This window comes from Pinus tabuliformis, chromosome 4_2 (genome assembly GCF_031772625.1).
Source record: "Pinus tabuliformis cultivar Carrire ecotype Pingquan chromosome 4_2, CPIR1, whole genome shotgun sequence".
Taxonomy (NCBI): domain Eukaryota; kingdom Viridiplantae; phylum Streptophyta; class Pinopsida; order Pinales; family Pinaceae; genus Pinus; species Pinus tabuliformis.
Window position 1 is genome coordinate 1,085,403,312 of NC_142304.1, and position 21,688 is coordinate 1,085,424,999.

Below are 21,688 nucleotides of genomic sequence, written 5' to 3' on the forward strand. Positions count from 1 at the left end.
TATTACTAGAGAAGAGAAAGAACTTTGGCTAGGTTGAATTATACCTGCCTCAAGCATTTCTAAAACCATACGTTCAATTTCACTCTTCTGGGCATAGCGATATTTGTAAGGTTTGATGTTTGGATGAACACTTCCTAGAATCAAGTGAATAACATGATCATGATCATGAATAGGTGAGAGACTGTTGGGAGTCTCAAATACTTTAGAATAATTGTTAAGGACTCTTTGGAGATCTAGAGAAATGGATGACTTAGATGTTTGAACATCCAAAGAACATAATTGTGAAATTACCCCTCATTGTTCTATCTTCAAAAGCTTCATCATGCCATTAGAGCTTATTATATTACAAGGTTTCCCTGTGTTACCCTTTAATTCAATTTCCTTTCCTTCTGAGAAAAAAATAAAGAAAAGTTCTTGAAAATTAGAAGCTATCATCCCCAAAGATTGTAACCACTCGTCTCTTAATAGAAATCCACACCACCCATTGGAATGGAAAGCATTCGAATATTCAATACATATTCCCCCATGGTTAGATTGATATTATGGCACTTCCCTGAGCTATTTATAGTTCCTCCAATTGCAACCATCACTTGACTCTCTAATGTTGGATATAGAAATCAATTCAAATCCTTGGCTATTTTACAATGAATAAAATTATGAGTACTACCTAAATCAATTAACATTATTACCATTTTCTTCTTGATATTGTAACAACTTTGGGTTAAAGTTTCATGTAATAAAAGGTATTAAAGGCAAAAGTAAAACCAAGGTCAAAGGACATGTATTCCAAGCTGAATGTTGGGAAGACATTATAGTGGGCATCACTTGTTTTTTATTAATAATTAGGAAATTGGCAAAGGCAAAGAGGCAATAAATGTTTAATTATGAAAATAAAGGAAAATGGAAGCAAAGGAAGGTGAAGAGACACAAATTTGCATGCGAGGGAAATTAGAGGAAAAATGAAGAAAAATGAGACATCAATGATAAAAAGACATCAGAGAAACAATTCACAACTTTTTGGTCAGTTTTGGATTGGATCAGTTTCAGAGAGAGAGAGATAGATAGAGAGAGAGAGCAAGCAAAGGAATAACACAGGAAGAAAATAAGACAAGAAAAGGAAAGCAAGGGAGCACAAGGAGAAAGTTGGATCAACAACTACAGTGGGAAGATCTTGTAGGTAACAGGTTTCATGTGTAATTTCCTTGTTGGGATGTGAATGCACGATACATGCATTTGATTATTTGGTTCATTTGTTGTCATTAGAATGGGTTTTTCCTATATTGACAGTGGTTTCAGCCTTGCATTTCCATTCCCGGATAGTAATGGTGTGATGGGATTCATTCTTGGTTGAGCTTTGGATTGATGGAAGATTTTGGATCCGGTTGAGGTGATCTCAAGAAAATCCCAAGGGTTGGGGGTGGATATGGTTTTCTCCGGGAAGCCCTCGACAAGTGGGTGGAGACAAGAAAATTCCTTTGGGTATGGTGAAGGAATTCTGAGGCATCCAAGCCTATTTTAGTTTTGTGATCTCAAGAATGGTTTAGGTCAGATCACGGTAGCTTGAGGGTGGAGGTTGTTTAACCTCTAGAGTACTGATTTGCTTATGTCTTGGTTTATCCGATGAGATCCCACATTCATGCTTGGAATATGGCACGGGGGTGATTAGCTGAAAGAGAGATTTCATTCATCCCAATCTATGGTTTGGTGGTACGTGGAAGACCTTAATTTGGTTGGCATTTTCATAAATATGAGTTATTTTCCTATTGTGATCTATGAGCACTTGTACTGGTTATTATGGTGATCTTACGGCTGATTTGTCATGGGTTCTATTCTAGTTATATGTTGGTTATATGCATGGTTCTATTATGTGATCTAGTTATGGATCTTGATCATGATTTGATAAGTTACTGGATGGTTGATGAATGCATGGGCTAACAAGTGTTGTTGCAAATATCTTGAGAGGAAATTGAGCCTTCTTGGTGATTCTCAGATCAAGTACAAAATTTTATGATCAAATATGTATTCACGACTTGTAGCATCTATGTTTATCACATGTTTTATGAAATGTCTATCGTGTATTAAGCATGTCTAGGTCAAGATCTTACTTAAGTTTTGATTGTTTAGCATTGTTACCATCATTGTCATGATTCTAGAAAGTTACAGACACTTCTGGGCAGTGGTCTGGATGCTAGCGTGAAAAAGTGGCAAAGACCTTGCGATTGCATGCACAAAACAGGGGATTTTGGGTCATAACCGCATGGAGACAGGTTTGTGGGTGCAGCTATAGCCTTCCAATCACATGCATGAAGTGTTATAGGTGCAGTTGGGGAGTAAGCCTAGTGAAAAAGAGTTCCAACTCAGGGATTGATCACCTGGGGTGGTTGGTAGGTTCCTAAGTGATCTGTAGTCCCTAAGGGATGACGATTTACTTCTGATTTTCAAGCCCCACATCCATAACTGGAACTTGGAGGTAAGGTCATATCATAGCGACACTCAACTAATTTTTACCCCAGAGAGCTTGTAAAAGCAGGTAAATGTGGGAGGGGGCGTTACAAGGTGGTATCAAAGTGGGTTTCATTCTATTTGGGTGATATCTGATACCACAAGGTGTTATCAAAGCTTTCTGGTTCAAACACTTGGGCTAGATGGGCTAAATGCATAGTGTTGCGTGCACATTGTGATGGTTATGGTTATCATGCATGTGGTTATTATTGCAGTTTTGTGTTATCATGTATGATGTTGATATGTTTGTCATTATATATCTATATATATAGCCTCCCCGTATGTTTGTAGGAAGTATAAGATTAGAGATGAAGAGCATAATGGTGGACTACAGTTCACATGACTCACTTTATAGGCCTGAGGTTAATTCTATGGAATGGGAAAGGTCAGTGAGGTAGCAAGGAGAATAGTATTCTCCTGATTTAGCAAATACACTGAGGAGTTTAAGAGTAAAGATCCTAAGTTTCAAGGTAGATAATAACAATTTGATTGAGATTGAAACTTGGTGAATGTTAGAAATTAAATTCTAAATTTCTATAAACTGTAATAATACACCAGATTTCTGAATGTAATATATTAATTATTAATTGATAAAATTTTAATGATGCTTACAACGCTGAGGCAATGCTACTTAAATAGGAGTTGACTGGCCATGCCTAATCAGATAGACATGTCCCTTGGGGACTGATGTCTCTTCATTTAACTAATTATTTGCTAACTAATTTATTATAATTAATAATTTATTTATTTAAATAATATTTTAATATTTATTTAATTGTTATGACTTAAAGTTCATAACATTTCCTTCCCCTTAAGATGCTTTGTCCTCAAAGCATAGGTAGGCTGGGTGTTGATGCACAAAACGTTATGATTCCCAAGACGAATCTTCCTCTGGTAACCTCTTCCATTTGATGAGGTATTCCTTTATAGTCTTAGATCGTAAAACCTTTTCTCGGGTAGCGAGTATACCTTCAAGTTCAAGGACTATTCTTCCTTCTTCATCGGTCTCTGGTATTTCTGTTTGTGCTATTTGGTTTTTCCCTAATACTCTTTTGAGACTTGATATGTGAAAGGTATTATGGATTTGGCAGTTGTCCGGTAACTTTGTTAAGTTTAGGTATGTTCTATGCTTAGAGCAATTTATTTCAATTTTCATAGTTAGCTCAATATTTTTTCCAGATTAGCGATCGCATCAACATTAAAGTAAACTGCAGATAGAACATAAACATAAATCACAGAAGACAAGCTAAGACAAGAGGACGCAAGATGTGGCGCTAGCCAGGGACAAACCCCAATGTGGGGAAACCCTTGATCAATTCTTCTTATATGGTCTTCAATAGTTCAGCAAAAAGAGAGAGAGATAGTACATATACAACAAAAGTCAACACTTTAACTTATTTAAATAAGAGCATAGATCATCTCTAAGTAGATGATACATGAGGTAGTTGAACTCAGTTGAAGACATGTTGCTTCAACTAATTCTCCCCGGTGACGCCATCACCATGCAGCACCTATCATTGTGCTGCTCCTCATCATCATGTTGCACCTCATTGTGCTGCACCATGCTACTGTCCCAATTTTGTAGCACCATGCTTTTTGTCCCAATTTGCAGCACCATTCTTGCTGCCCCAATGTAGCATTGTTACTGTTGTCCCAATGTGCTTTCGCTACCACATGTCATTGCTATACCAATTACCATGTTGTTGTCCCTTGCATCACCATGTTGTTGTCCCACTTTTTAGCATGACTAGCCCTCTAGTGCTGCGGCCATGCCTAGGAGAGGCTCCTTCATACCACGTTGACCTCTTGAGGGTCTATCCATCTCAATGCAGCCGTAGATTAATTCCAACAGCTTGCTATGGCCTATGGCCTAGCTTGCTATAGCTTTTGGTCTCCTCAACGTGCCCAAACAGTCACTTAATTTCCAACGTATAGTTCCTCATCTACTCGGCCTTGCAGCCTGCCCTCTCAGCCCTAAATCCTTGGCCCTCCATCCAATAATTCAGTCACTTGAAGTGGCCTGCAGCTAGGGAAGGATAGACCAGCATTTAGGGCAGAATGAATAGGCTTTAGATCAGCCAGGTTAGGGTAGTGTATGAGGGTTTTCTTTACCATGCTATGTCTCTCCTTTAGACAACGTTGAGGGCAGGTTGGACAGCGTATAGAAGTAGGGGTCTCCTCCCTTGGATTGTGGTTGGATCATCCTCCTTAGGACTGCATTAGGGCATACTCCCTTAGATTTCTCTTCCACTAAAACTTAGAACAAGTGGAGAGAAATCAAGAGTGAAGTGTGTGTGAAATGACTCTCAAGTCATCTCCTTTTATACTAAAACGTTGAGCACACATGGGGGTTATTTGGTTGCTGGCCAACCTTGACGAACTGTCTTATAACACAAATAAATTCATAATTTCGTGAATACTTATCGGAATCGGATGATCTTTGGATCAATCCTGCACCTCTCGGTGAGAGGAATCTAAGAAAAATATCAACTGCCATAAATAAGATGACCCACATGGAGTTTGGCCCTAGTTGCCAATTTTAACAAACTTTAACCCATAAGCTACACTACTTAGCTTTTTTATTATCTAATACGGTCCATAATATTTAGGTGACAATTTATTCTTCCCTTGTTGTTTTAGTGATAGTTTCTTATCCAATGTCCCTCCTCAAACTCTCTTTCAGAGCGGTGTTGGTCGACTTGTTGTTTCATTCTATTACGAGCCATGGTTAGATTTTCTTTTAGTAAGTTGATGATATTTTGACTTTCTCCTAAGTGGTCTTTAACTGTCGGTACCCTAGAATCAAGGAGTGCAAAGTCCTTCCACCTGGGTGGCTCGTAACCATATAAGGCTTGGAAGGGTTTCATCTTGGCTGACCCGTGGTATGCGGTATTATACCACCATTCTGCCAGGTGTAGCCACTGTGTCCATATGTTTTGTTTGTCTGTAACGAAACAACGAAGATATGTTTCCAAGAGTTTATTAATGATTTCGGTTTGCCTATCTATTTGGGGGTGATAGGCCGAACTCATATTGAGGGATATTCCTGCTTGATGGCAAAATTCCTTCTAAAATTTTCCTTTAAACCTTACATCTCTATCGTTGACTATGACCTTAGGAAACCCATGTAATTTGTAAATATTTTTACAAAACACATCAGCAATTTGTTTACTTGTGTCAGTCTTTTTAATAGCCATAAAGTGCATATTTAGTGAGCCTGTCAACTACTAAAAATATTTTATCCTTTCCATCAGATGCAGGCAGTCCTTCAATAAAATCCATTGAAATCTCCTCCCACTTCTGATTTGGAATGTGTAGTGGATGTAGCAATCCTGGAGTTGGAACATTTTCGCTCTTGCTTCTTTGACAAATATCACATTCTGCAACATATTTCTAAATTTCCTTTCTCATACCCTTCCAATAGAATGGTTGTCGGATGTTGTAGTAAGTCTTGTAGAATCCGACATGTCTGGTTACTAGCAAATTATGAGACTCCTTTAGTATTTTCACCTTAAATTTGGATGCGAGTGTTAGGTAAATTCTACCCTTGTACCATAAGATGTCATTTTTCCACTTGAAGTTGGTATACTGACTGATATTGTTAATCATGGAGTCACAATCCTTATCCTTGGCATATTCGGCTTGTATTTCATCTAACCATTCCAGAACAACTATCATGGCACACATGTTGTGTGATCATCATCTTTACGTAGGAGTGCATCAACTACGACATTCTCCTTTCCCTTCTTGTGTAATATTTCTAAATCGAAAGCTAACAACTTCTCCATCCACTTTTGTTGTTCTGTTGATAATGTATTTTGCTGAAGTAAGAATTGAAGACTATTGTGGTCAGTTCGGATTGAAAATTTACTTCCAAGAAAATATTGGCGCCACTTCATCAAAGCGTGTATGATGGCGAGCATCTCCTTTTGGTATGTTGATTTTAAGCCTTCTCGTTTATTAAGTTTCCTGCTCTCAAATGCTATAGGGTGGTTGTCCTGCATTAATACAGCTCCAATTCTAAACCCAGAAGAATCACATTCGACTACGAATGGTTTGGAGAAGTCAGGAGTTGCTAGTATTGGTGTGGTTGACATCACTTCCTTTAATTTCTCAAAACACTTGTCTGCTTGGTCATCCCACTTAAAAGCATTTTTCTTTAACAAATTCGTCAAGGGTGTTATCATATGTGCATAGTTTTTTATAAATCTTCTGTAATACCCTGTTAAACCTAAAAATCCCCTCAACTTAGATATGTTCTTGGGTTTGGGCCATTCTTTGATTGCCTTGATTTTGTTGGGATCCACTTGGACTCCTTCCCTCGATATAATATGTCCTAGGTATTCAACTTCCTTTTGCCCAAACGTGCATTTTAATAGCTTGGCTTAAAACTGGTTCTTTTCCAAAATAGACAACACTTCTTCTAGATCTTTAAGATGTTCCTTCCACGTCTTACTGTAGACTAGAATATCATCGAAGAAAACTAATACAAACTTTTGAAGATAAGGGTGAAAGAGCTCATTCATGGTTGCTTGGAAGGTGGCTGGTGCATTTGTTAATCCAGATGGCATGACCTTGAACTCATAATGCCCTTCATGAGTCCTGACTGTTGTCTTTTCGACATCTTCTAACCTTAATCGTATTTGGTAGTAGCCTGATCTTAGATCTAACTTGGAAAAATATTATGCGTCGTGTAATTCATCTAACATTTCATCAATGAACGGAATCAGAAACTTATGTTTAATAGTGATTTTGTTTAAGCCTCTGTAATCTATACATAATCGGGAATATTCGTCCTTCTTTCTGACTAATACTACAGGTGCAACGTATGGACTTCTACTCTTCGTAATGATTTCATGCTTCAGCAAGTCTTGTATTAAGCGTTCTATTTTTGTCCTGTGGTGATGGGGATAACGATATGGCTTAACATTAACTGGTGTTAATTCTGGTTTTACTTCGATAATGTGTTTAATTTGCATTTCTGGGGGTAACTACATTGGTAGATCTTAGAAAACCTTCTTGTATTTCTGGATCAAGGATGAAATCTCTTATGGTTGATGAGCCCCTTCTGTCGATAATAATTCCAAGTGCTGACATTATGCAACAAATGTTGGTGCTCCTTTGCGAATAAGCTTCTTCATTTGTTGAGTGGAGATGACCTACGTTGGTGGTTCCTAAAACCCGAACAACTAATATTTCCTTCCATCCCATTTGAATCTAATGAGCTGTTTTATGTGATTTGTTGAATATGTGCCTAGTGTTCTTAATCACTGTACCCCCAAATCAACATCTACTCCTCCTAGGGGAACCTGAATAAACCCCTGGATAACGTCGAGAAGTCAGTTAGTAAGCAGGATCAAATGGCCAACGATATATCTTACTTTAAAAACTTAATGAGTCGGCGCTTCGAAGATACTGATCCACCTTTAGCTACACAGAGTCCCAAGACTCCAGAAGGGGAGACTTCTCTAGAGCATGAGTTCCTGAGGCGTGAGAAGCAACAAATACCCCAAATTCACTTCGAAGGAAGCCAATATTATACTCAATCTTCTGGACAGAACCATCTTAAAATCAAAAATGAATTACCTAAGTATGATGGTAAGAACTGTAAAGGCGTTGTTGTATGGGTAAATAAGATAGATGCAATTTTTTAGCAAACCCTCCACTCGGCGAACAAGAAAAAGTCATGATTGTATCCAGCTACTTAGAAGAAGAAGCATACAACTGGTTTCTGTGGTGGTCGTCTAAATGCACAAGTTGCTCGTTCAATTGGAAAAACTTTAAAAACACTATGTTAAAAAGGTTTCATGAGGAGGAGGATGATGATGTCTACGAGAAATTTGTTCACCTGAAGCAAGAAGGATCAGTGACTGAATACACCCATGAATGGGAAGTATTAACATTAAGGCAAAGAGGGTTTTCAGATGAGAAGCTGCTAAAAATGTATCATTGTGGCCTTAGAGATTACATTCGCGAAGAATTAAAATTGCATAAACCCAACACCATTGAGGAGGCAAGACACGCAACCATAATTATCGAGTGGAAATATAAACTTCACAAAGCACCATATGCCAGTGATGACAGAACTAACAGCGATTCCAAGGGGAAGGCAGGTAAAACCTCATCAGAAAATACTAGTAAGTACATTCCACAACCATTGCGAAGTGATGGAAAACAAAAATCTAATGTCGAAAGGAAAAAGGATGGCAAATGTTGGAAGTGCGGAGACAAGTATTACGCAGGACACAAGTGCACAACACAAAATTGTACAACTGTGAAGCTGAACAAGAAGAGGAATCTTCAGAAGACAGCTCTGACGAAGAGGAAAATGAAGAAAATGCAAACCCTAGTCCAAAATCAGAAGACGATATGCTACAAATCTCTAGTGTTTTATAAATTTTAGGAACTGCTCATGGATAATATCTAAAATAAAATGGCTAAAATTATAAACGACAAAGGATTTTTTACCAAATGAAAACACTGACAGAAATTCGAGGATGACTTCATCGACCTAAGAAAAAAACCATAGAAAGAACTTGTTTGAACATTTCAGGAAAGATTGTTGAAGAATATGGTGGATTGGTTCAAGGCAATTTTGAACCTTCAGGCAAAAATTACTCAAAAATATGGGCTCGCTGCTGAAAAGTGAGTTTTTGATAAATTTCCATTAAGGAATCAACTGAGAAGGGGTGAAGATAACTTTGAGGGTTTATCTGTAGGGCTTGGCAAATGTATTATGGAGTTATGGACAACATAATTTCATTATTTTGGGCAACTATGGCTCTTTGACTTGGTAGATAACGACTTTCACACCAGATAATGAATTCAAGCCAATGATGATTTTGGGGGAAGACCAATTGGCATAACATGGATTCCTAGAGGTTGAATTCCTCACTTACATCTTCAAACTTCTGAAATTCCCAAATATGTAGCTCATATAGGTCAAATTCGTACTTGGTTTCTATGATTTTGAACTGGGTGTCTAACAGGGAGAATTCATCTAAATTAAGGATGGGGGGAGCATAGGATTTTCAATAGAGATCTTAGATTTCCCTTTGTGACTTGCCATTTTAAACTTAAATGAAAACAAGAAGCTGAATTTACTCGGTGATATGCTGGTTGATAGAGGTGTTTGACTGTTCAATCTGGAGATTTGGTGTCACTGAGTACTTTTACGAACACTAGCGAGATGAAGAATAATGCAATTGATGGAAGGAAATTTAGATTTATAAATGAGTTTGAATAGCCTTTATTGGTGTTAATGCTCCGCACGTCATCAATTTAATATTGGAACTTTCGCAGGAAGGAATAAATAACTGCAACAGTAAATTTACTAACTTTATCTGAAAAAATAGCGGGGGTCATTTTGGCGGTTACGATGGCGGAAGTGTTAAGTTGGCAGAGGTGATAGCGATGGGAGAAAGTGGGTGGAAGGTGGTTTGTGACAGGGGTAGCGGCGGTAAGTGGTATATGAGGGGGGTCGCGGAATGCTTAAGAACATGACACATCTGGTGGGTGGTTTGTATAAATATGTTTTGCGGATCGAAAGAAGGATGAATTAACATTAAGCCATATGTAAGCCACTTCCATATCTTTACTAGTGTAACATGGGCTCACATTTCTGATAAAAAAATGAAAGCTTTGTAGCCTCAAAGTGAGAAGTGTACTTTTGTTGGATATTTTAAAGATGTAAAATGTTACATAATTTTTTAACCTCACTTCAATGAAATAATCATTAGAAGATATGTTAAATTTGATGAAAATATCTTACCCTGCGAGCCTAATTTGACAATTGTGTCCTCTTCGATCTATGAGCTATCTTCAACGTCTATACCACCTTCTCTTCCTATTATAGTTTCTTCTTCAAATGATGACACTAAGGATGAGAATTCATCTCCCCCTGCTCATATCCCTACAAATGTGTCCATTGAACATGAACCTACACCACAACTTCCCAAATGGATTCGTTAAAAACATGAAGCAATTGGTGATCATGTCATTGGTCACCACCTTCTCTTCCTATTATAGTTTCTTCTTCAAATGATGACACTAAGGATGAGAATTCATCACCCCCTACTCATATCCCTACAGATGTGTCCATTGAACATGAACTTGCACCACAACTTCCCAAATGGATTCGTTAAACACATGAAGCAACTGGTGATCATGTCATTGATCCTATATATCAACATCGTACTTTTTCACAGTTCTAGGGAGCTTCCTTTCTTTTGGCTCAAGTTTCATAGACATGATCTTGAAACATTTGCAAAAACTAGGTCCATCCAAATTGGGAAACATCAATAAATGAAGACTATTGTTCCTTGATGGCACAAGATACTTGAGAACTTGTACCTCTTCCAAAAAGAAGAAAACTTGTCAAATATAAATGGGTATACATAACTAAGTATGCAACAAATGGTTGTTTTCAAAGACATAAGGCTCGATTAGTTGCTACAAGATTCTCTCAAGTTGAACATATTGACTACAATGAAGCATTTTCCTTGTTTCTAAAATGAATTACATCCTCCTTATTCTAGCCCTTATTATCTCCCATGGATGGGAAATCCATCATATGGATGTTAAATCTACCTTCTTGCATGGGGATCTACAAGAAATCTACATGGAACAACCTCTTGGCTATGTTTAGAGTGACTCCTACCTTGTTTGTTTCCTTAATAAATCTTGATATGGTCTTAAACAAACTCCTCCAGCTTGGAATGCAAAAAATGGATAGCTTTCTTCTTCACATCGACTTCTCTAGATGTCATTTTGACCCCAATGTCTACACCAAGAAAATAAGAAGCTATCTCATAATCCTTGTTCTTTGTGTTAATGACCTTTGACACTAAAATTTTAACCCATGTAAAGTCGAGTCTTACGGAGAAGTTTGAAATGATAGACTTACGATATTTGCACAATTTCCTTGGCCTCCAAGTATTCCAATCCAAGGAAGGGATTTCTCTTTCCCAATCTAGTATGCATGTAACCTTCTTCATTGTTTTCACATGGAAGATTGTAAAACAACCCCTTCTCCACTTCAGTCTGCGATCAAACTTACTACCACTTGCATTACAACCAAAGTAGATACCACTTTGTACCATCAGATAGTCAGTGGCCTTTTTGATCTAAAATTGGAGGAAAGCTCCTCCTATAAAATTGATCGTCCTTTGACACTTTGCAAGTTAACAAAATGGGTCTTTAAAGGGAAAATAAGTTTCACAACCTCTTCAATATGGTGAGTTAAGTTTTCACATGAACTTAAAAGATAAACAAATTCACATAATATCAATATGATAAACATGAAAAAAGAAACCAGAATTTGATAACCGAGTTCATCCCTCCCAGGCTACGTCTCCAGGCCTGCTCCAATAGCTAGATCGCTATATTGATTTCAGCATCAACTGAGTACATTACAACTTGTTGACACTAGAGTGGCTTGTTTCTCCTACAAAGAATGACTCCCTACAGCGAGTCATGAAAATGTCAACATAAAAAATGACTTCCACAATAGGTCCTTGTACTCCATCTGAAATCAAAAGCATAAACATACAATTCTTTCACAATGAAAAGTTGAAAAGGGCTTCTCTCCTAAACACATTGACAAAAGGCTAAAAAGAGTTGCTCTACAAAAGTAACAACTACTACAGTTGAAACTCGAACGCTGCAAAACCTCTAACTACAACATGTGTTTGATAAAAGGTGTGAAAAACTCTTCTCATGTACTCAAACAAATAGTATAATTCTAAAGTGGGATTTCCCTTATACAAAATCTACTGGTGCACCTAGGGTCGATACGAAGATTACGACAAATTGGTTAAATTTTTATAAATTCTTGAAATGTCAAAAATTCTTATCAGTGAAATAAAAGGCAGGCCTCATTAGATGAATGGATCATTAGTATATAGATGTATTCTCATTGCCAATAGGCATCTTTTAAACCAGGTCTGTTGTGGAGTGGGTTGTGTAACTAAGAACACCCCTGGCCCTAAATAAGCGGAATAAACCCAAAATAGGTAGAATCAACAATGAATGATGAAACTCTTCAATTAAGGTTGTTTGAAAATTCAGATCATGGCTTTTGAAGTCTTATTGGTAGTGTGGCACGATCACTCTCATGCTCAAGCGGTGGACGTCAACATTTGATGTCAAGACCGAGTAAATTGACATAGTCCCAACTTGCATGGAATTGCTGAGGCCCCCATTGGTCATCTGAGGATGTGTTCTGAGCGATTGGAAACTGCCTTCAGAACCACTAGTTCTATGGCATAGCTCATTGCCCTGGAAAGGTTATAGATGCTCATTGCCCTGGAAAAGTCAAATCGGTTTCTCCAAATGATTTCGTTTTGATGATTAGCAACAGAAAGAAACAATGCATTCAAACCTTCTTCTGGCGGATCGCGTTAATCGTAGCTTTTGTTCATCTGTTGCATTCTCTAACCAACAATAATTCATCATTACATATCCACTGGATGCTAGAATCACAACAATCAACCTAGTTAGTGTCCAGAACGAGTGAGCTGCCCCTTATTATAATAATACAAGGTCGAATCAGTGGGATAAATTTCCTACACAATTCAATCAAGCCAACCAGACTGTGCACCGTTGGCAAATAACAAAACCTTGCTGGTATGAAGTTGCTTCACGTAACAAAACCCTCAGTCAAGCAAGAGATAAATGGACACATTTAAAAATATGGTCAAGCAATAGAGAGCTTGCAGTAGAGATTCCTCATTGATGAAGTCATAACCTTAAGAATCAAGAGAATTGGGGATCTGTCAGTAAATATTTCTATTTATGATACCACCGTGGAGTTTAAAATTCACCAAAGTCCATGTGGCCTTTATCCATGTGAAGAAAAATTCAGATCCCCATTAACTCCCAATAAGAGATAAATATAGCCCAGAGACAATGAAATGGTCACATATGGAGAATCGCTAAGCACATTCACATTGTTTTCATCTACAGTCTGCACCGCACAGAGAGAAGACCACAAAACTCATGGTCAGGAAGGCCCCACACCCGTGGCTCACAAGCTGCTCTGTCAAGCAGGGACACACTTGGCTTGATAAGTGAAAAATTAGATGTCAGTGCAACACTGGCTCGTCGCTTCGAATAACGTGAAAGAGCAAGCGCAGGTACCAAACGTCGACAAGGAAAACCTTCCACAACTCCGATATTGCTGGAAACTATCAAGAATGAGAAGACCGAGATAAAATCCTCCACCGCAAAACAACGAGAGAAAAGAGCCTCCACGGACTGGATCAGTTCAGCGCAACACCTTTTAACTGTCTCTTCAAGAATGCCAATGGTCAGAAAACCAAAGCCACATGACTTTCCAGTTTCGTTGCCCATAATGATATTGACCTCCAAGAATTTTCGGTAGCCCTTAGGTTGCCTTCTAAGTGTGGGGAATACTCACCAAAATAGACAATGCTTTATTATTCAAATAGTACATATATTAATACATACATTTCCGGTGATTAATGGATTCAGTTTTCAAAGTCTTTTGGACTCCTAGTACTGCCCCGTGATTATTCACGTTTCTCCACATCAATTTTAACTGATTAAGTCTCCAAAATTATCCCTCTTAATCCAAACGAGTGTGTATGAGTAAAAAAAAAAAAAAAAAAAGTTGAAATACACAGAGGGAATCTACTGAAGATGGCGACTTTATGGGGTAATGCATTTTGGATGTCTCGTTGCAGATTCAAAGTAAGTCTTTGATACGTAAATATTGTTCGATGAGGTTCTCTTCTCCACACATTTGGGTCTCTAAATTGTTTCGGGTTATGTAGAAGGGTGCAAGAGTTTACAGAAATTTAAAAGCATAAGCAAATTGGCAAGAGGAAACAGGTACCAAAAGGAGCGAATGAAAGGACAAAGATAACCAATGTCATGACGCTCATGACCCGGAAGAAATGAATGGAGAACCACTAAATGTGAAATCCAAGATGAAAGGAAGAAGGTAAATCGATGCTTCAAAAAGAAAAATGATTAGTGAATAAGTCCCAATTTAGCATAGATTTCATCCATTTGGCACTTATTTCTCACTGCAACGACAATGATAATACCAGTACATGTCACTTCCACGTGTACAGCCGCATGTAAATGTGGTTGAAAATAAAGGAATTCCTAGTAAGCACACCTAACATGCAATCAAGCGAGGTGGAATCAACTAAAGAAACTCCTGGTCGCAAAGCAAGGATAATTGACATCAAATGGAGGGGGCTTCTGCATGCATAAGATTCATGGACACAAATGTGGTCAGAAATCTAACATGATGGGAGTTGACAAGCCAGGATGGAAGGAAGGCCCAGAGACGTTGGCAATGGGGCTACAGTTAGGTTGGCTCTTATACCAGTGCAGGAAACAAACACAAAGACAACAAATTGATAATCACGAGATGCCTTATTACTCAAATGCTACCCATATTTATACATTCCCACTTACTCTTGGATTCAACTTCTAAAGCATCTTGGACAAAGACAACAAATTGATAATCACGAGATGCCTTATTACTCAAATGCTACCCATATTTATACATTCCCACTTACTCTTGGATTCAACTTCTAAATCATCTTGGACTCCCCATGATTGTTCACATTCATCCCCACCAACCCTACGGATTAGATGTCCAATAGATCGTTTAAGCATGATGTGTCACCTTCAAAAGATTGCTCATTATCCAATTATATCTCCATATCCATTCGACTTCACACTGAGTATTAAAGAGTCTCTAAACAAATTCCATAATTTGCCTAAAAAGCAACGCTCATTTATCCAAACCTATGCACCAACCCCAATAGATTAGATGTCCAACAAATCATTTAAGGATGATGTGTCACTTTCAAAAGATTGTTGATTATCCAATTATATCTCTATATCCATTCAACCTCACACTGAGTATTAAAAAGTTTCTAAACAAATTTCATAATTTGTCTTAAAAGCAACCCTCATCTATCCAAACCTCTACAAGTCTGCGACCATTCAAGCTCTGTTAATAAGAAAAAATATGCCCACTACCTATAATCCACTAAGAATCAATCTAGAGACCAAAATATGCCACCAAAATGCTATACAAATAAGATGCCAAAGCCTATAATCCACTAAAAATCAATCTAGAGACCAAAATATGCCACCAAAATGCTATAAAAATAAGATGCCAAATTCTTCATAAAATTTTATAAGATGCCAAATTCTTCATAAAATTTTATAAGATGCCAAATTCTTCATAAAATCACAATAATATGTGAAGATGATTTGTTAAACTTTTACTTTAAAAAATTGATTTAATGAAGCTAAAGAGTCAACCACCTTGTGAAATCACATAATTAGAAATTATTAAATTAAATGAGATCAATGTGCAATACTATGCTGTTTTATAAAGTAGATCAAACATTTCTTATAATAATTAATAATGTTAATTATTATTACAATTAATGTTATTTACTAATTTTGGATTTTATATAGACACATTATTTTTTAAAATAATTAAAATATTTTCCAAATAACATTTTATTTAACTTGTAGTTCATATATAATTAATATTTTTTGAGATAACTATTTCAAAGCATGCCAGATAAAATCTATGATTGTCTCTTTAAATTATACAAAAAAATTATGATAGTGATGGTTATAATGCATAGTCATAGCAAAGAAGGGATATATTTGCACAAATCAACGAGTATCATCAATAAAATTGTTTAAATCATAATGACCTTTTGATCATACCAAATATAATCAAAAAACCTGCTTGAACAAAAAGGAAAAACAATATTTCTATAGTTAATTTGATTAAAGAAATTGTCTCCAATCCTCAACCAATTTTATGTAAACCCCTTCCTTTCTACTTACATTGTTAATTATGGGGTATGGGTTTACTCTATTTAGAAAGAAAGGAAAGGAAAGTGTTCCATATACAAATATATGATGTTAGGCAAAGTCAATTTACTGTTCACATGCATTGTTGGCTATGATGCATATTAATTTAGAAAACAACAATGGTCTAGACCACATAAACATTCCATTAAAATTTCATAATTTAAAATATATGATGATATGATTAAGGATAATGAAATTTCAAAATTTAAAACAATTAATAATTATATGATTAAGGAAAACATGGTTGGATATGTTTAAATACATGGAAAAGGCAAGGTCCTCTATCAAAGGAACTTTGCAAAAGGAAGTAATGAATGCTATGTAGACAAATGGTGAGAAATTACAAGATATTTCTTTGTATAATTTCAATATAAATGTGAGAAATATTTCCTTGTGTCGATGTTGTTTTGGAGATATGGGTACAAAATGTTTTAGAAGTATCCACTGGAACATAGGAAAGCCTTTCATCGAATCTTGCCGGTCTCTTTGGCTTGAAGAACTTATGGACAAAAACCTATCTCTTTCATGTTTTGTCTATAGTCAAACTAAACTCCTCACTTGTAGTAGGAGCTCTTTCATGTTTTATTTGTAACCAACCTAACCTCTTCAATTTTAGTCCATAGGGGAATCACTAGTATTATAGGGACCTAACATGCCCCTCCTTCAAAAAAGTGTTGTCCTCAACGCTTGAGTAGTTCTTGATACTTCTGTATAAAATTCTCACCCCCATGTGGAATCTTCAACGGGTAAGTTCTTCCACTTGATGAGATATTGGAAGATTGATCAATTTCGTAGTTGTCGAGTTCTTGTTTATGTGACTACTTCAAGTTCCAATATGATTTTTTCTTCCTCCTCATGTTCTGGCAATATTGTTTGAATTGGAAGTTTGTTACCTATAACCTTCTTTAAGCATGAAACATGGAAAATTGAGTGCACTCAAAAAGATGCAAGAAGCTCCAATTTGTATTCCATAATACCAATCTTTTGCAATACCTTGTACGAATCACAATACTTTGGTGATGATTTATTATCCTTCCTAGTTTGCTTGAGGGACATTTGTTTATATGGTTGTAGACACAGGAATACCCAGTCACCTACATCAAAACTTCTTTCATTGTGATGTTGATATGTCTATTGTTTCATTTTATTCTGCGCCAAAGTGAGATTGTCCTTTAAGAGTTGGAGAACTTGTTGTTGATGTTCGATGTGATCTTCCACTGCTTGAACCTTAGAATTTTCTCTTAAATATGATGTGATAGAAAGTGGATGATATCCATAAAGTGCTATAAAATGGAATCATTTTTGTTACAGTATGGAAGGAAGTGTTATACCACCATTCAACCAGAGGCAACCATTTGACCCATTGTGTATGTTTATCATATACAAAGCAACGAAGATATCCTTGCAAACATTTGTTTACCATCTCAGTTTTCCCATCAGATTGACGATGATAAGATGAGCTATCAGCTAACTAAGTGCCAAGACAAGAAAATAATTTTGTCCAAAAATTTCCAGTGAAAATGGGATCTCTATCGCTTACAGTGATCTTTGGGTTTTCATGTAGCATTTGAATTGTTTCCATAAATATAGTTGAAATTGTACTCGCTTTAAATGGATGCGATAATGTACAAAAGTGTGCATACTCGACAAGTTTGACAACTACCACCATGATGACACTCTTTCCTTCGAACTTGGGTAAGCTTATGATAAAATTCATTGAAACCTCCTCCCAATGTTCGCTTGAAATGGATAAAAGATTTAATAGACCTAGAGTCTTAATTGTTTCAACTTTATTTTGTTGGCAAACCAAACATTCTGCCACAAACTTTTGGAATATTCGATTTAAGGTCATCCCAAAAAAAACTTTCTTAATCATGTGGTAAGTTATTAAAAATCTTGAGTGCCCTCCTAAGGGAGAGGTGTGCAATTCCATAAGAATCTTTTCTTTGAGTTGGGAATTCTTACATAGGTATAAGCGATCTTTGCACCATAACAAATCATTTTTTCAGCTAAATGTATCAAATGTATTGGGATCTTGTTGTAACTTTTGAATGAGTGCCCACACTTCTTCGTCATCTTCCATTCATCCCTTGCTTCATTTATCCAATCTGGTTGGATAATAAAAATGACACAAAGCAATGCTTCCACATCATCATTCTTTCTTGAGAGTGCATTTGCCACAACATTTTGCTTCCATTTTTTTGTAGATGATTTCAAAGTCATAACACAACATCTTTATGACCCATTTTTGTTGCTCTTCTGAAGATAATCTTTGTTCTAAAAAGTATTTAAGACTATCATGATCTGTTTTTAATTGGACGATTTTTGAAAGCAATGGGTCTTTCATCTTGCATTAAAATAGAACCAATTCCACTCACTAAGGCATCACATTCCATAATAAAGGTTTTTGTGCAGTCCGACGTAGCTAAGATCGGTGTTTGGCACATTGTCTCTTTAAGATGTTTAAAGGCTTTCATTGCTTCTAGAGTTCATGAAAATGCATCTTTTTTCAATAATGTTGTTAGAAGTATTTGCCCATAATTCTTAACAAACTTGCAATAATACACTGTCAACCTGAGAAATCCTCGCAGATGCTTTATGGATGTAGAGATTTTTCATTCCTTAATGGCATTAATTTTGCTAGGGTCTACCTTCACACCCTCATGAGATACAATATGACCCAGATATTCCACCTCTTATACTCCAAAGAAACATTTGGAGTTTTTTGCATATAATTGTTTCTCTTCCAATAGTTTGAGCACCCTGTCAACATGTTGAACATGATCCTTCCAAGACTTGTTGTAGATTAGTATATCATCAAAAAATACAAACACAAATTTTCTAAGGAACCGTTTGAAAATGGAATTCATCAAACTTTGAAATGTAGAAGGTGCATTGATAAGGCCAAAAGGCATGACCAAAAATTCATAATGACCCTCATGAGTTCTAAATGTTGTTTTTGGAATGTCTTCGGTCTTCATTCTGATTTGATGATATCCTGAACGAACATCCAACTTGGTGAAGTAAATCGATCCATGCAATTTATCCAATAATTCATCAATGACATGAATGGAAAATTTATCTTTAATAGTGAGCTTGTTGAGCTCCCTATAATCCAAACACATGCGCCATGACCCATCCTTCTTGTGCATCAATACTACTGGAGCAGAGAAAGAACTTTGACTAGGTTGAATTATACCAGCCTCTAACATTTCTGTAACCATACGTTCAATTTCACCCTTTTGGGCATAGGGATATCTGTAAAGTCTGATGTTTGGAGGAACACTTCCTAGAATCAAATGAATAGCATGATTATGATCATGAAGAGGTGGGAGGCCTTTGGGAGTCTCAAATACCTTGGAATGATTGTCCAAGACTTTTTGGAGATCTAAAGAAATAGATGATTTTGATGTGGGAACCTCTAGCGAACATAATTTTGCAATTACACCTCGTTCTTCATTTAGAAACTTTGTTAATCTGTTAGAGTTGATTATATTTCCTGGTTTCCCTGTGATACCCCTTAATTCAACTTCCTTTCCTTACAAAGAAATTTCATGAAAAGCTCTTAAAATTAAAATCTATTGTACCCAAGGATTGTAGCCATTGGACTCATAGTACAACATCATCACCACCCATTGGAATGGAAAGCATTGGGCTATTCAATACATATTCTCCCATGGATAGCTTGATATTATGGCGATTTCCAGAGCAATTTATGGTTCCTCCACTTACAACCATTACTTGACACTGATACTGGATATAGGAATCAATTCAATCCCTTGGCTATATCTTACAATGAATAAAATTATGGATACTTCCTGAATCAATCAACACTATTACCTTTTTGTTCTTGATATGTCCTTTTATCTTGATAGTTTGAAGCGTGGTAATTCCAGCCAATGCTCTTCCATGTTTTGTCTGTAGCCAACCTAAACTCCTCACTTCTAGTAGGAGCTTTGACAAAAAGGATGTCCAACAATGCTAGAACAATGACATGGTCATCCCCTTGTTAGATCTTATGCCAAGCAAGTTCAAGGCTCTCCGCACATGAACCAGAATAAAATTAACATTGACTCCATTTGTCCTACATAGTCCAAAAATAAGCATGTTATAGTCAACAATAAAACAAAACTACATAATCATTTGAATTTAGATTATGTACACTATCAACGTGGACATGTTCAGCATCTTGACTCAATACCCTTGACAATCCAGCACCAATATTTGTATCTTGTGGCAGTGGAAGTGGCCAGATGAATCATTTGAATTTAGATCATGTACACTCTCAACGTGGACATGTTCATGACTCAATGCCCTTGAAAATCCAACACTAATATTTGTATCTTGTGGCAGTGGAAGTGGCCAAAGTCATCCGGATCATGTCCATTCACAACAGAAGGGTGCCATCATTAAATGGTCAAAGCTGGGTAGTAGGATAGTGTTTTGGTTTTTGGAGGGAAAGGAGACACCAAAACACAAAACTGATCAAATGGGACAACAACACCAGTGAATTCCATTTCGGGAGCCTGATTTTGATAAAAACCTTTCGAAGAACACGAGATCTTTACTTGCATATAATTTAATTGTGCAAACTAACGTATTTAAAAATGAAAATTAACAAAACTAACGTAGGGAAAAGCGTCCCAAGATGTAGGAACAGTGACCTATTCTGTCTTTTTAATAAGATTGTCTTTGTTTAAAATCTATAGGAAATTGTGAAGCCAAAGCAAAACTTGCATTAACACCTACTTCAACACAGAAATACCATAGACTTTACCAGTTTCCTTGCGTTATTACCCCTTCTATATTTCATTTTTCAAATTTTCTCTAATGTCTCGTTGCTAAAATTGACGAAGTTTTCTAGCTCTTACTCCTCCTCCTTGTAACGGAAATCAAGTTACCCCTTTTATATTTCATTTTTCAAATTTTCTCTACTGTCTCGTTGCTAAAATTGACAAAGTTTTCTAGCTCTTACTCCTTGTCCTTGTAACGGAGATCAAGTTACAGTGGACGAGCTATCTAAAATTGACAAAGCTTTCTAACTCTTATTTCGTGTCCTTGTAACGGAAATCAAGTTACTGTGGACGAGCTATCTAAAATTGGCAAAGCTTTCTAACTCTTACTCCGTGTCCTTGTAACGGAAATCAAGTTACAGTGGACGAGCTATCGCTCCCTGGAAAACAGTTCCGGCAGACATCGCAAAGAAAATACTCTTACCGCAAGGACCTATCAGTATATGATATTTAAGAAAGGAATATGCTGCTACCTGTTGATCGAGGGTTACCATTGGAAATTTATACAGCCT